This window comes from Anopheles arabiensis, chromosome 2, assembly GCF_016920715.1.
Source record: "Anopheles arabiensis isolate DONGOLA chromosome 2, AaraD3, whole genome shotgun sequence".
Taxonomy (NCBI): Eukaryota; Metazoa; Arthropoda; class Insecta; order Diptera; family Culicidae; genus Anopheles; species Anopheles arabiensis.
The window spans coordinates 76141028-76158558 of record NC_053517.1 but is presented as its reverse complement, the minus strand read 5'-3'; positions in this window follow the sequence as shown (position 1 = coordinate 76158558).

Sequence of the window (17531 nt, the reverse complement as noted above, 5' to 3'; positions counted from 1 at the left end):
GGCTGGTGGAAGCGTCGGGGGAATGGTCGTGTTGGATCTCAAAATTAATTAGTTTTTTCATCGTTTTTTGATGGGGAAACTGCTGAAATACTCGCACAACATATTTATCTATCAATTACAAAGCTTTTTCATAATTTATCTGTTAAAAAGCGTTTTGGGTCGAGGAGCCTATAATTTTGATCAAAAACCAGTAAACAAACAGCTCGGTGAGTATGTTCGATATTTTGTTGTGTATGTTTTTTTTTTTTAAATATGTGGTAATTTAACATACATATTGTATTTCTAGCCATGGAACAAGCAGGAAGCAGTCGACGCAACGAAAAAATAGTAAAAATAGTTTTAGTAAGAAACTCCTTTGTAGCTGTTTCCGTATGAAGGATTTAGGAGCAGCATAGCACTGCCTAGGTATAAGAATTCAACGGAAAAAAGACATCATCAAGTTGGATCAAGAAGTCTACATATAATCTATTTTAAAGAGGTTCAATATGGATAAATGTAAACCTGTGGCAGTTCCAATCAACAACAGTGAGAAGCTAACCAAGGAAGAAAGTCCGAAGAGTAACACTGAAATTGCTGTGATGAAAGATGTGCCGTTTCAAAAAGTTGGGCTGATGGATGTTTGATGTATTTGGAACAAAGTACTCGACCAGACATTCTATACGCGGTGAACATGCTGAGTCGATTCAACAAAAATCCCAGACAAAAACACTGGAACGCAGTGAAGCATGTTATGCGCTATCTTCTATCTATATCGCTAAGAAATGAGTTTTCTCAATTTTCTAGCTTTTTAAGGTATTATTATGATATTTTGTTATTTCTTTATAAAGATAATCATTCTTTAATATGATTTTAGACATTTGACATCTGAAATAAAATCGCATGCGGCGATGCGGCAATATCAAATGATTTTGATGTTGCCGCATCGCCACATGCGGCAGATTCGCAAGTGCTGTCATTAACGTCAAATCCCATACACAAGCAAAATGGCATGCGGCGAGGTTCTGACCGTTGCTTTACTGTGATGCTGATTGGGGATCTGATCCAGATGAACGAAAATCCACCACTGACAACATCTTTATGGCGCAAGGAGGAGCTATTTCATGGATGTGCAAGAAGCAACCAACGGTAGCCTTATCTACGTGTGAGGCTGAATACATTTTTGTATCGGTGGCGGTACTGGAAGCCTCATGGCGGCGCGGACTTTCTGCGCAATTGACGTAAGCGGATGAAGTGATTGAAAGTCGTTGTGACAACCAGAGCTGCATTGTGATCGCTAAGAATGGTGGGTACTATCCACGTACGAAACATATTGATATACGTCACCATTTCATGAAAGATGCTCTTAGCCGGGGGATTGTCAATCTAGAATATGCCAGCACGGAGGACCAGATTGCAGATGGGCTTACTAAACCATTGCAACGGACTAAGTTCGAAATTAGTCGCAAGTTAATGGGTATCTCTGAGGCTTGAGGAGAAGTGTTGAAGAGCAAGCCTCGAGTAAAATAGTAAGCTATGATTATTAGGTTCTTAAAAATATAGTCTTGTTCCAACCAGCAACCTATACACAGCTACTCTCTACAAATAAAAATAATTGGCCCAAGATCACTACCCTGGGGGACCCATAGGGTGTTATTAGATAGACTTCCCCCCCAAACATTGTCCTCTGTGGTCTCTCTAGTAAAAAACTAGTGAACCATTTGTGTTCAGTGCCCAATTTAATGCAATACCAATTTAATGAGCTCAACAATAGATTACTAGGAATCGTTTCTAAAACTCGCTTGAGATCCAAAAACACTGCTACCGTCACTTGTTTTAGATCCATGATTGAGGCAATTATGTATGTCAAAATGAGCTCTAAATTGTGCAACTGCCGCAAATAAACAACTTTTCCAAATACAAATGACAGTACATTAATCCGGTACGCTTTTGTTACGCAAGTGCCACGTCGGTTCGTTGGTGCTATTACCATTCTACTGATCATTTTAGTTGCTAACAACTCTGCTGTAATAAAGGAAAATTAGCAGCAATATTTGAAAGTTTTGGCGTTAATATGTTGACGTTTTTTGAGAATGTCCTCACAAAATTTGAAAACGGGAAAATTTTTGCATTGAAATGAAATGAAGCATCTATTTCTCATTAACAAAGCATGAATTATAAGTCAAAAAAATAGAAATCAGCTGCGAACCACGTGCGACATCATATTGTTGTAGTTGGATCTTACATTTATGTGCATCAAAAGCGCCAGACGCGTTCAAGCAGAAGCGGGCATTTAAAGATTGTATGTTCTGTATCCGCTCAGCTCATGCTTTAGCAAAAACAAATCCTGCCGATATCTAGAAAAATTGTTGACATAAATGCATGAATTCTCGCAAAAGGCGTCGAATGTATGAGATCGATTGGAAATCAGACAGTCTCCTTTCATTAAAACATGACCACAAGGCTTCTTCAATAATGATCAATGTGTTGCTTAAATTGACAAATTATACTACAATTTTTTAAGTCTTAGTACACGACTTAATTGATACTTCATGTGCATAAAAAACCTTATTTTAGTGCCACCAGTTGTGACGATAAGTACGATCATCACATTACATTAGAATACATGTTCCAAAAATTTTCAAAATGGCGTGACTTGGTTTATCATGGAATTTTTAAATGTTGGTATGATTTTTGATCGTAACTCTAGACCAACTCGGATGTCTAGTTTTCTAGTGTGGGGATGTGTTCTAGTTTATAATTTACAGTAGCCCCATAATTTGTAGGCTTCCGGTAGATTCTGCTGGGCCTTGGCTAGTAAATATATAACATCTTTTTTTCTTACTATTGGCTTTTCTTAGGTATGTCCGAGTGCAATAGCGAGTGGATTTAAAAATATCCGTCGATTTATATCCATTTTTTATAGACCGTATCTTAAATCCGTAATCGAACGTAGCTTGAAATTCATGTAAGTATAATGAAGAAGCCATTTCTCGCTGCTAAAATACTTTTAGCTAGATATTTCATTTTATTTCATTTTAGATATCATTTTACGATGCGCTTATTTTATCATCGCGGCATGGCATGCTTTGTAGCGAGTACTTCCATCATTGAAGTAATACTTGAGAGTAAAGTAGAACACCATCGAACAAACCCCAATTCGACCAAAGGATATATGCAGAGGCACTCTGATAAATTCCTCACTTTCAGTATAAAATCATATTTGGTTCGGTTGGTACACTGCTCCTTGCTTGCTGGCAGAAAGGATTCAATAATTGTTACCCATGTCTCAGATTTGGGGAAGAAAATATTTTGTTGGAATCTTGTAGCCTTCAAATCTTCGTTTTAAACCATGAACTGGCTGGCTGCCACGTAAGTTTTTTGGGCTTCTTTCTTTGAGCTACGCCTGGGTAAAACCACATACAATTTCTGCAAGGTATGCTAGATTTTGTTATGGAACAAACCGTCAAATTGTGTGTCGATGAATTGGTGAGAAAGAACACCATTAGCCCAACTGATACATACACTCACTTTGAATTCGATGCAAACGGAAGGAGACACGGACGTAGCTCGAAACGGGTGTAATAAAAAGATATCGCAGAACACGACACCATGTAAGTACCTTTATGACGTTTCAAATTACGATTACAATGTTTACAAAAACCTTTTACTTTGTAGAGAGACTCTACCATAACAATTTCTTCCAACTGGTTTCTGTTGGTAAAGATAATGTAATGTAAAAGTAGCTTGTTCTTCAAATGATAGGAAAAGTAGGCAAAATTAAATAGCAAAAATTACTGAATACTGTGATTAACCACACATAAACAGTCTGACCATGTTTCCTTTTCTGAACTTCTTCAGATAAACTATCTATCAATCGAGTTCATCAACATTTTTGCAAAGAAACTAAAAAGATAGCGCCTGAATCTTAAAAAACATACGAGCATTATTGTTTCAGCTATTATGTGCTCTCGAACAAACATTTAATTTTAACCGGTAGACTAACAAGTATCGGACTGTAAGTATTGAATCAATATTTGGTCTATCAATATGCTCATGTAAGGATAAAACAGATCATATGGACTTATTTAGCATCCGTCTGAATTTAAAAATATCCCCCCCAGGAAGCAATGATATGATTTGGTGTTACTTTATGATTTTTTTGCAAGCATCTGTTTATGGTTGTCATGGCAGTCATGATTGCACGCCAGACCACGCACCCAAGCATGCAACACAGCATCAACTTTCGCTTCGATACATCAAAAGCCTCAGGCAAACGAGACAAACGACAAGCAGTGAACATCAATTACCGGCAATTAGCCTTGAAAGTTCGCTGTGCGTACATACAGATTCTACATTCTTACATTATTTTCTCCGAAACATTCACAAAGGCTATTATGGGATGATACGACCATAAAGAATTCGTTAGACGAAAGAAAAACGCGTGTGTTTTTATTAAAAGAACACGCAGCTACCCATGTTTTCCTGTAACATGAATTAAAACTTTTTTCACAACGTTGATAGTTTTTATTAGCGTGCTGTTTACGTGCTTGCTGTTCCCCATTCTCAAACGTTAAAATGTGTTCGTAACTAACGAAATTTAAAAAAAGGGCAATATTGGTGAAAACCAATTGAAAATGTATTTAAATGGATGTTTCTTCCGTAATCTCTTTTAACGATCCTAAGTATTACAAATGAAAGAAGAGTAAACTCTAACTCACTTATCCAGCGCTTCAACCGTTTTGCAGTCTACAGCCTGCTTCAGGAATGTTCGAAATCGTTCACAGTCATAAAACCTTTAAAATACATACGTTTATGTGAAAAGCGATCGGTTTAAATGACAAGTTTGCTATTACTCTGCGGCTTTTGAAAATAGATTCATATAAACTGTTGCATTTTTATTTCAGAAATAGATCACGAAATATCGATATAGTTTGCTTTCGCACTTAAGGCAAACAAAAACTAGTGTCGTATGCGAGGAAAAACCACAACGAGAATTTTAAATACCGATAGAAAGTTCGTGTAATTTTTTTTTTTCTTTTGCTCAACAACCGATGTCGGTCAAGGCCTGTCTGTACCACTTGGGCCCGTGGGCTTGGCTTTCAGTGACTAATTAATTTCCCCCATAGCAGGATAGTCAGTCCTACGTATGGCGGCACGGTCCATTTGGGGATTGAACCCATGACGGGCATGTTGTTAAGTCGTACGAGTTAATAAGTTATCTTTGGTTCATTCATTCAATTTGGTTACAATCTAAGTTGATACTCTAATCTTCCATGAAACTATGGTGAGTGAGAATGTTGCTAATAAAAGATCTAGATTTTATAAAAGATCTTGTCAGTGATCGATTGATGAACTTCCAGCTGAATTTAAACGTTTATCAAGGTAACCATCACATGGGAAGCTTGTTGATTGCATGATATAAAAATAATAATAAGAAAAAGAGGCATGATGTTGAGTACGAGGCTTCCAGAGGAGTTCACGACGAACAAATGATCGAACATAATAAATTTCTGTTTTTAATATCCACAAGTAAAAGAACATTGTTTGAACTTTGACTACCAGAACTGAGCTTCAAAAATCATTACTCTTGTGCAATTAAAATATTCATCCAAGTACTTTTAAGACATTGGGTTCAATAGTGTGTCTTATATTAAGAAAGCTTTGTCTTTTTCATCCAACAATTCTTTCCTCATTCGCTTTTTACTACTTGATTTGTTCTGGTTACTCCTTTTTACAGTATCTCTGACGATACTTGAATTCTGTAATAAAGAGATGACTGTATAGCTGAAATTGTATTCCTTTTTTACATAAAACAAGGCCAGAGATCTACAAACTATTTTCATCATCATCATCGATTCATAACATCGTAATGTTGATTTTGAAGCTGAATGTCAAGAAAATCTTGAAAGTAAGATGGAGTAGCACATCTGTTGTACGATTGTTATATATTGGATCTATCATACAATTATTTGTCGCAACATGCGAACCACCAACCTCACCGACTAAACTTGCAAGATGTCCACATTTTCATAGATGAATACAGCCTAAAGGGTAACTCTACTTATGTGAATTACATGCGCCATCAGAAAATCGGCACGATTTGAACAATTGGTTTTCTTAGCGCACTCTATAGGACACCATTGTGTTGAGCGCATGTTTGTACTTTTACAATCCTGTGCGCCGGAGAGGACAGTATAAAATAATATTCGACCCACGTCCTGCTTTATGAGAGCCGGCGCGTGTATCCATTTGATAATTCCCATTCCGACTACGCGCACGTTCAGAGGCTCTACTAGTGCAACTATACCAACACGATGATTTTTTGCCATCATTGAGCATGTGCGTTTTCAATTTGATCATTTTTAACACAAGCAGATGGACCTACAACGTGTGGCCGCTTTTCGACGCCTGTACAGCCTGCTTTAAGCGCTTTTTGATAGTGTATTTAGTGAAGTAGATACTTCAAAACACTAGAGGGGCATTTCAGAAAACTGCCGCAGTCGCTATTTAAAACCAACAATGTTACACCATACACTAATTGACGGATGACGCACAAAACTCACACCAATTACTCAATAGATGTCAAGAATGTAGGACAAAACTATATGTCGAAACGGATTGTGCTTGCAGCGTAATTGGCAACAACCATTCCTAGGTGTTATAGTTATTTTATTGTTAATCCCCGTGCAAAACATGGCTACTCTCAACGAAAATCCTATTTCAGATCATTAGAAATTTTACTATGTAAGAGCTGCGTGTCATTCAGAGAGCTCGATTGAGCATTCTACTGATCCTTGGTAGAAGTCTGTTATGTATCAGGATTTTCAATACCATTTGGCTTCTTCTCTTTAATTTTTTTAGGATATGACAAAAATAGTTGGAACTGATTAAAGAACAAAATATCAGCGCATAATTTGCCATCTTCAGCTCCGTGAGATATCCAACAGGAGAAAACATATAGAACAAATCAATAGCAAGTTACTAAAAGAACAAACATAAGAAGATAGATGCAAGTATAAACAACTGCTTTCATAACCGTGTGTTGAGATTGAACGAGAATGCGAAATTGGCGAAATTATACTCGAATCCCAGTGCTGCGATTCTCGTTACATCGAAACGCACTGTATATCATTTAAAGACTCCTAACTTGAAAATTGCTCAAGAGTTATGACAATGGATGTGATGAAAATCAAAGTATACAACGCCGTGTGGTGAATCCGTGCGGTCAGTAAAAGAATAATAAACACATTTTTTTCTCATAAAGAAGTCAGTTTTACTTGTGGTTCACTCGTGGTTTGCTCGTGGTTTACTCGTGGTTTACTCGTTATTTACTCAATCAAGCCATAAATAAAGGATGAAGATTAATAAATAATAATAATAAAAATAATATTAAGCGTTCGTCGAGTCGTGAAAGATCAGAAACCAGTAGCATCGATTGCAATGATTGTATTTACTGAAGATATCCCAAGAAGCAATGACTTTGAAGGGCATTCTGCCAAAAATATATCGAAACACAGTACGCATCGCAGCGCAGATCCACGATAACTCACACACGTTCCAGGATGGATAGTCCAGAACGTGTTGTATATCATAATAGCCATATTAATGGATGCTAGGTTGAACAACATCGTAGTAGACATAGCGTAAATCGCTCCACTATAAAAATGGTGCAAGAAGCTCTGTGGAGCTCATTCAAGTGTGTTATTCAACCAAATAAAGATTAGTTCTCAAATACAACAGAACGTGGTACTGAACGTAGCATGTGGATAGAAACCATGAACGAAGGACCCGTGGCCTTGCCAACCATTTTTCGGAGTTGCTGAGTGTCTCCGGCCGAAAGGATGCTCGTGAATCGCACGTCGATCGACTACGAACCATTGATGTCAATGGATCAGATGGAAGAGCCATTGTTTAGAAATGACGAGTTTTAAACCTGTTTAAGAGACGTTCTTCTATACTCTGCGGAGTTCGGACATTGCCATCAGTGCGCCTAAATGGATTGGTGCAAGTGAAGATGTTATGAAATGATGTGCAACAAAGTAAGCCGACATTTATTTCGAACAATGTAGATCGAAGTAGACATATATAGTAAATCTTATTACGTTTTTGATCGCCTAGCTGGGCAGTAGATAGTCATTTATTTGCGCAACTTCGATCGAGGAGATCGAAAAGATCAAATTAACCTAAGTCAGTGCAATCCGATGTTGTTGCGGTGTAGTTTATGTCAATAGTTTGGTGTTAAATAAAAAAAAGTTTTACTTAAGTCTAAGTTTTAATTGGTATTGAGAAACTGAACATCATTGATGAAGTAATGGATTTTCTTCTCACTATATATAAAATCGAAAATCGCCACAATGACGTGAAGGTAAACGTTCAGCGAGGAGAGAGAGAGTGCTGAGAGCAGAGCTCGCTTAGCAACGCGCATTGCTCCGAGGTTCGGAAAAGACTTCATTGCAGTTGGATATCCAATCTAGAAACTTTAGTTGGATAATTGTGTGTTGTCTATGTGTATGTGCTATGTGTCCATGTTTGATCTTTTCAATGTTTTTGGTAAAACAGTTTAAGAAAAAAATTTCTCATCATGGACGAAGTGGCCAGGTGATACTGCCATTGTTCGACCGACCTCCATCAGAGCTGATTCAATTATGCATTCAACAATACCACCTTCATTAAAGACATCCCTAAGTACAACTGGTGGGTATATACATGTAATTACCGTATGCAGGGAGCACTATGTCACCGCAATGATTCCGTGACAAATCTATCTGGATGTGCGCCTTCATTTGCTCAGTTATACTTTTATGACTCCAGTGATGCTAACCAGTACAACGCAATGCTGGAGTCAAGGATGTCCTTCTGTGCGGGTCTGGATCGGTCCTTCATGTCGATCCTGCAACGTTTACTCACAGACCACAACTCTTAGGCGGGGTTATTTAAGCACGCGTGCGAGCGAATGTCAGCAGGTTCATATACAACCGGCCGTCGGTGGCAGAAGTAAGAGGGCTTTTGATCAAGGGACAAATTGCACCAGTTCGGGGCCTAATGGCCCAGACCCGTAATACTGAGCGGTTAGTTAAAATATTTTAACAACATCCTGCAAGAGATTCCATGCAATTCCCGCTATTACACCATCATACGCTGACGAAGGCTGGACGATTGCATTTCTTAAGATGTGCCGACGAACAGCAGGAAATAGTGGCAAACGGGCTACGGACACCGAAGCATCAAACAGGCAACCTCACGACAGTACGCTGCATACAAGTTATGCTGTCGACCAACAGACAACACCCTGTTGCATCGCGCAGGTAGGCTTTTCCAGCAATACTGTGTTGATTTGTACTGCATAGTAGAATCCCAATCCCAGGGCGTCTGAGACGTTATTGCCAGGTAACAGCAGCCTTCCACCCTTCCAACAACAATCCTCCTACACTTGCTACTACGGGAACACGACGTTTGATTTTGGCTCCATCCTTTTTCGGCAGGTACATGCGAGCACAGTACAAGGATGCAAGAGCCATTGTTCGAGCTCTGAGAAAACCAGATCTTTTCGTAACCATCACCTGCAATCCCCAGTAGCCTGAGATGATGGAAAATCTGATACCTGGGCAATATGCGTCCGATCGCCCCGATATCACGGCTCGAGTTTTTCATGAAAATAAAAACGCAATACTGGACGATCTATACAAATGTGCACTTGGCGTGAAGATAGCCAATGTGTAAGTTATAGAATTTCAGAAGCGTGAATTACCACATGCGCATCTGCTACTTATTCTCGGGATGACGGCAAGCCTCAGACACCGGATGATTATTATAAATTCGTTTCTGTCGAAATCCCGGACCCGGCCAACGGACAAGTGAAAGAGGTACAGCTTGACAATGACTTGCAGGGTCAAGCCACTTCCTGGTTCAAGCAGTTCATAAAGCGTCGGTTCTTCAGAAAAGAAAGATTTGCAAGCAAGATTGAAGCTGATCGGCTCGATCCACCTGGGACAAATTAGAAGCGGCTTTTGAGCATAAAGGGCTCTCTATGCAAATCGGCTTGCTTCACAAGCTCGTTAAGTCAGATCTGGATACTTGCGGCTCAATGAGCTCCAATGTAAATCGAGTAATAATCACCAAACCATCAAACGGAGGGAAAATTTTAAACCGAAACAGCAGTCTACTTCTTCCAGTGGTCCGCAATGCAGTAAATTTGACCGGTACGAGCACATAGGGAAATTTCGCAAGGCTGACAAAAAGGGGGAAACGTTTTGCACGGCACTGTCTACGTTTGGATGACGCGATTATTGCGGCCTGACGACTGTTATCATAGAAATGGCGCGATGTCTTTTATTTGAAGGAAAACTTCCGAAAGCCTTCTGTGCAAAGGCTGTATACCTCATTAACACTAGAACCGCCAATGGGACTTTTTTGTCCCATCGCACTCGAAAAAGGTGTGTTATTCCGCTTGCCGCCGTGACAAACCATTGAAGTTTTCTGAATTTTATTTATTTTGAACGATCTTTCGAATGCGCTCATAAAAACAATTGTATCCCATATGGCTCTTTAAAAAAATCATTTTTATCCTAGAACCGCCATATGGGACATTTTTGTTCCATAGGCAAAATACGTAGTGGTGGCTGGTATATCTGCTGTCAACGAGTGACGGATGTGCTTCTGCAAGTCTGGCAGCACAGGGTAGAAAGTATGCGTAGACAGTACTCTGTGAAAAGTGCTAGTTGAAGATGGCCTGTTCATTCATTTTTTTTTTTTAATTTTCTGGATTTGGCAGAAATCAATGATTGGGGTTTGTGCAAAGATCTTACAACAGAAAAGATATCTAAGACGGGATTTTCTTTTCAAGCTAGACAAAGCACTTTCATGTTTCATGTGAGCCAGGTTCTGATGAAACAAAGATGAATAATTAATCTAGGTGTTCCTTTTGTTTTCGAAAAAAGCCTTTTCCTCTTCTTTTGATCATTTAGAGCTGTGTTGACATCGAATTTTTGTAATGTAATGCGAGTCATAGACGTTTGCCTATACCCAAACAACTTTGAAAATTAGACCTGTTTCATTATCAAAAAAAACCCTACGTATCAGTTGATTGTTTAAACAATTTATAGCTATAAGCCTAGATTTACTGATAGGCGCTATTGAACAAGGCGGACTGCCTGCTTACGTTCAAGGGGAACCGAGCGGACACAACTCGGTTCCCGCCCAGCCGACCGGACGTAACATTCGCCAGTAGTGTGATCAGCCGTCTCGACCCGCGCGAAGACAGCGCCCGAGGCTGGCGTGTGCCTGACGTGGCAACGCTAAGCGATCACCGATACGTCCGGTACGAGGTTGGCGTGAGTCCACCACCAAAGAAGGATCGGGCAGCACGGAGTGGACAGCGCCCGGCCCGAGTAAGCAACGCCGGTACGCGTTGGAAGACCAGTCAGTTTGACTCCCAGCTTTTCGGGAAAGCACTGGCTATGATTGAATCGGAGCCCTTCCGCCGGGTGTTTCAGGAGTGCCTGGACATGTCCTGCTTTCCACAGCCGTGGAAGAAGCAGCGACTGGTACTCCTGCCAAAGCCAGGCAAATCACCGGGCGAACCGTCGTCCTTTCGCCCGATTTGCCTGCTTGATAACACGGGCAAGGCTTTGGAGCGGCTGCTATTGAACCGGCTCAACGAGCATATATCGAGGATCCAGAGAGTCCGCAACTGTCCGAGCAGCAGTTCGGACTCGGCGGACGGGCCGATTACACGCCGAGTATCGGCAGGTGTTCCACAGGGGTCCATATTGGGCCCCACATTGTGGAATATCATGTACGACGGCGTGCTAGCCGTAGAGCTCCCTGAGGGCGCCTCCATCGTGGGATTCGCCGATGATCTTGCGATCCTGGCAGCGGGGACTACCCCGGAACACGCCGCGGCGATAGCGGAGGAAGCAGTTGCAGCGGTGAATGGCTGGATGGTGCGGCATCATCTTTCTCTGGCGCTGGATAAGACGGAGCTGCTGATGATCTCCAGCAAACGAAGCGGATACCGAAACATCCCGGTTAACGTCTGCGGAGTGGAAGTGCGCTCGAAGCGGTCGATCCGTTACTTGGGGGTCATGCTACACGACCACCTATCGTGGCGCCCACATGTCGAGATGGTCGCGGACAAGGCCCTCCGTGTGGTGCGAGCGTTGCGTGGCGTTATGCGCAACCACAGTGGCCCCCAAGTAAGTAAGCGGAAGCTGCTCGCCGCAGTGGCCGCGTCCATTATCCGCTACGGCGCACCCGTCTGGGCGGAAGCCACGGACTTGCAGTGGTGCAGGCGGATATTGGATCGCGTACAGCGCCCCTTGACCCAGGGCATTACGAGGGTTGAACCTGTAAGCAATAAGTATCCGTAATATAATTATCATAAGGAGTTTATCACTAGAAGCTCTGTAATGTTATATTATTCTACAGAAAAATGGCTTTGATATCTTTGGTATGCGGTTCATATGATCACAATTCGATTTTTTCATTGATTGAGTTGCTAATAAAGCTTCATTATACCTAATTATAATGTTTATTCATTATCTATCCACAAGAAATCCTTAGGTAATAATAAACATGTCTAAATATTTACACATAACTAATGGGACAGAATTGTCCCATCTGGCGGTTCTAGTGAGGTTGAAAAGCCCGGCGGTTCTAGTGTTAACCGATCTCCTACTCGATCTTTTGCATCTATGCATATTTGGTATGAAGGCTATGGTGCGAATTCCGAAGGAAAAGCGGCGCAAGTAGTGTTACCATGTGATCACAATGTATACTGTGGGTGGGGGGTGGAGGTAGACATGGGTAAACATGGGTATTATTGTAACCGGGTGATCAGAGTACACATTGATATATGAACAATAAATTCAATTGTCGATCAGCCTTCATGCTTAACAGTTGTGTTACATTTGTTCAATTTGCACATTACAATAAGTAGGACCCCAAATCACACGAATGGTTTGTTCATCTTAACCCATCAGCACGCAAAGGCTTTCGGTTGTACGACTCCAAGAAGAAGCAGACTCTCGTAAGTCGTGAATTGGTATTTCTAGCTGAGGGTATTTCACTTGATGCTGTAGATCCCGCGACGATACAGCAGAGGCCAAGGGCATTTGTCAGGCTAGACATCGAAGAACCGATTGTTACCACATCGTGTTACAGTTGTGAAGTTGTAGATAATATAGCGAATGAAGAAGAAAGTTGACATCAAAGTTTGAAGAAAATGTAGATCAAGAATACGAAGAAAATGTTGATACAGATTCGGAAAAAATAGCACATTGGTTTTGTTGGGATCTGAATAAGAAAACTCATCAGAAGAAGAAACTCAGCAACCATTGAAGCGTAGTATTCGACATCGTCCGACTCTTATCCGACTAAATATGATGATTATGTATGTCATACTTTCTTACACGATATCTCGAGAAGTCGAAGAAGAAGACATCTCACAATCCTATAGTTGGCACGATATCTACCTCGTGCAGATCAGCAGCCGTTATGTGTATCAAAACAACAAGCTGTCAAGGACAGCTCGAATAACGTATGAGGAACACCACATAGCTCGGTAAAACAGATAAGAACAAAAAGATATCTCCAAATATGAGACAGATGTATGATCAAAAGAAGGGCCAATTAGGACAAAGTTCGATAGCGGTCGCTAAACAGGGTCAAGTACGGTCAAGACTGATCAGCTATTGGAGAATAGGCGCCATCGAAAAAATTAGCGGCAGTAGCAAAAGTCAATCGACCGAAGAAAGACTAATTTTTAAATTGTGCAATTAAATATTTAATACACACAAAGCGCAAAGTTCTAAGAAAGTGTAACCAGCTACTCAACAATTTGTTACCAGGCGTAACAACTACTATAATGAATAAGATGCACAGTATATAAGCTGTTAGGATAGATCGAACCAACTCGGCTTTCAATTGTAAACGAGTGAAGTTGCAGTTCGTTAGCGGAAGATCAGCATAGGAAACACGATTATCCGGGAGGATTTGATCGCTCTCTTGATCGGCGATCATTAAACTATTCAGACGTGTTTTTAAACCCTACGCTAAGCAATAAAGTCGAAGGTTATAAAAAATCCAAAACTCGTTTGCCGGGAGCCGCAACGAAAACGATCAATGAAGAAATTACATCGTTACATAAGAATAAGACGTAGACGTTAAGTGAACGTTTATCAGATGGAAATACATCAATCCGCTGTAAGTGGGTGTATAACATCAAGCGTGGTACTGATCACACTGCGATATAAGGCAAGACTTGTGGTTCACAAAAGCAAGGTAAGGTTTATTTAAAGGTTTATTCCTCGGTGGTACGATACGCGACTATTCATTATCTTATAGTGATGGCAGTTAACTTCAATCTACACGTTGATTAGATGGATGCGATCACGGCTTTCATACAGAGTGAACAATGTAATGAAGAAAATTACATGGTTCAAGCGGAAGGATTCGAGCATATTAATGGAAAAGTATGTAAACTGCAAAAAATCACTGTAAGGCCTGAAACAATCATGTCGCACATGGAACGAAAAGTTGGACGCAATATTAAGAGGATATGGGTTGCAGCGATCATCTGAAGATTTATTCTTATATTTGTTGAATCATAGGGCACACATGGCAATCATAACATTTTCACGTAATAACTATTAATTGATCATAGTTCACATAGTTGCATTCTGGACTATAAAAAGTAAGGAATGCAAATAACACGTTCAGTTTTAATAAATCTATCGATTGAAACTCATCGTAGTCTAGCAATACAGCCCACAACAATATTGGACTATCGAAGGCGATAAAATGCTGTTTGTTACAATTCACGTGAATGATCTTCTTATATTATCTAACAACAAGGATTTGAAAACTGATGCTCAAGGAATATTTGATGAAGAAATTAAGTATAAAGGAATTCATAGAAGCTGGCCAGTGTTTGGGAATTATAAGCGTACGAGATCATACACATCATTAGATGAAGAAATTTATATAAATAAAATAATTTATCATTTTCAAATGGTGAATGCGGCACTCGTAGCGACACCAACAGATCCAAATGTTATGTTTGGAAAACATATGGCTGAAAAACGACTGATGAAGTCGAAGATATGCGAAATGTTCCATATAAGTAAGAAGTTGGTTGTCTATTCTTTGTTGCGCAACAAAGACCTGATATTGCATTTGCAGTAATTTTTTTCTTTGGCTCAACAACCGTTGCCGGTCAAGGCCTGCCTGTACCACTTGTGCGCTTGGCTTTCAGTGACTAATTGATTTCCCCCCATAGCAGAATAGTCACAGTCCTACGTATGGCGGCACGGTCTATTTGGGGATTGAACCCATGACGGGCATATTGTTAAGTCGTACGAGTTGACGACTGTATTACGAGACCGGCTTAAAAAGCGAGACCGGCCAGACATGTATTATGCCATAAACAAGGTCAGTAGTTTTAGCAGCGACCTAAACGAGAGACACTAGATAGCGGCAGAGGATTCTTCGTTATCTCAAAGGTACTAAAAAGCATGAAATTAACGTATCAGAAACAGTCAAATCCGTTATTTCATGATTTTAGCAATGCTGACTGGGGAAACGATGTTAAAACCCGTCGTTCTATTACAGGATTTGTATTCCAGTTCTGTGGTAGATCTATAGCTTAGAGCAGTAAGATGCAACCTACTGTTAGCATTATCCACAACAGAAGCTGAATATATGGCTTTGTCGAATACATCTCAGGAGGCAATTAGATGGCGTGGTTTTCTCAGTATGGTTCTGTATGTCGCTTTACTGAAGCTGTTAATAACCTAGGAATTAACTAATCTAGGTTAAGGAGGAGATGTTAGATGATCAAAGTAATCATAATTAAGTAATCATTATTAAGTAAGTTTCATTCTGTTCACTTCGTTCATTGAATATAGTTGTACGATTTACTTTAAACTCCTTTAATTCACGGTTATTCTTTGTGTTATGAACTGCTCTTTGGACTTATTACTTTTATTAACACATTAAAACTTTACATAATAAATAATAATAAACGAAATACAAACACGTTAAAACGTACAACACTTTACAACGTAGGCCGCGCGCCAGCCGCACCGAGCGCCCCTGCCAGGAGCTCCTGCTCGATCGGCCTTCGTGCACACTCTGCTCGGCGCTCGGCACACACTAAGCCTTGCGCGCTTAATGTGTGCGACAGTGTGCGTGAACAACACTTTGCAATCGAAAAGAGAAAAAAAATTGAATTGAACAAATTGAAAGAGAAGCAGATGTACCAAACTAGACAGCCGAATGTAGCTGGTACTATTTACTATGGCGACAACAACGTGGATGCAGCTTATAGCATAATATTAAAGCTTAAAACAAAACTAAAATAGCAATTGTATCACATCGATTTTCATTTGTCGATTGAATAGAAGATGTTGAAAATAAAGAAATACTCATTTGAAAACACAGCTTCAAAAAAGCAAAAAAAAACACAATTTAACACTATAAAGTGGTCACGTATTGTGTTGTGCGTGCAATAGTATTGAATTGAGCACAATTTGATTTGATTTAACTATGTTATAATTGCATAAGAGAAAATGGAGAAGAAAAACTTTTTTCAAACGACCACAAAATGGATTTAAGTCTAGTGTATCTTGGCGTATTAAATTTTCCTCTTTCATTCAACCAAACCCGCTCGAAGGTAACTAAGACCACCATTCCTCGCTGTAAAACGAGGCGTAACAACCGACGATCAAAGCACACATTGCCTTATGCAGAGTAAGAAAGAAAAAGTTAATTCGCTGTGAGACAAATTAAGGAATTTAATGCAAAGCCAGCAATGCAGACATATTTATATTATTTTACATGTGCATATAGTGAACAAATATTTTCGCAGCGTGTAAATTGGACACTTACCCCAAAGCATGGTTCATGCCCGTAGCAAACTTTTCAATACTTACCCCCTTGGCTGGTTTTTTACAAGAATACAAACATGGATTGAGCCACTCAAGGTCGCCATTTTTTCAATAAATGAATCAAAATCCAACAGGCGAATGTTAGCCAGTAAGCGCAAGTCTATAAAATTTAAAGAATAAAATCTATGAAACAAAATACATCACAAAGAAAGAAAAAAAGAAACAAAGCATTACACATGAAATCACAAAAATAACACTAAAATGTCCGATTGCTACATCCTTTTGGTGCACTTTTGCTACACACGGCCACAGCCTTAAAATGGCTTTGAATTACCGAGTTACCTTACATCAGGTAACGGATCAAGTTCTAAGTGAACCAAGCAGTCGCGTAGGACCGCGATGTCTAAACGCGGCTGTGGTATTCAAACAGTGCCCAAGATCGGTCAAAGCTCTCGGAGGTTTGGCCAATGTATGTATGACCGAAATTCCCAAACCCTGAGCTTTCAACTTTCTCCCCTGACACCACACGATACTTCAACAGGACATACATTGCTGCGCCTGTTCCGGCCAGTTCCGTCCTTAAATCGCCACTTGGCTGTAATTAACCTTGACGGAATTAAACAATTCCTCCCTTTCTCTCTACCAATGAGAATTTGGTCTTTAGGT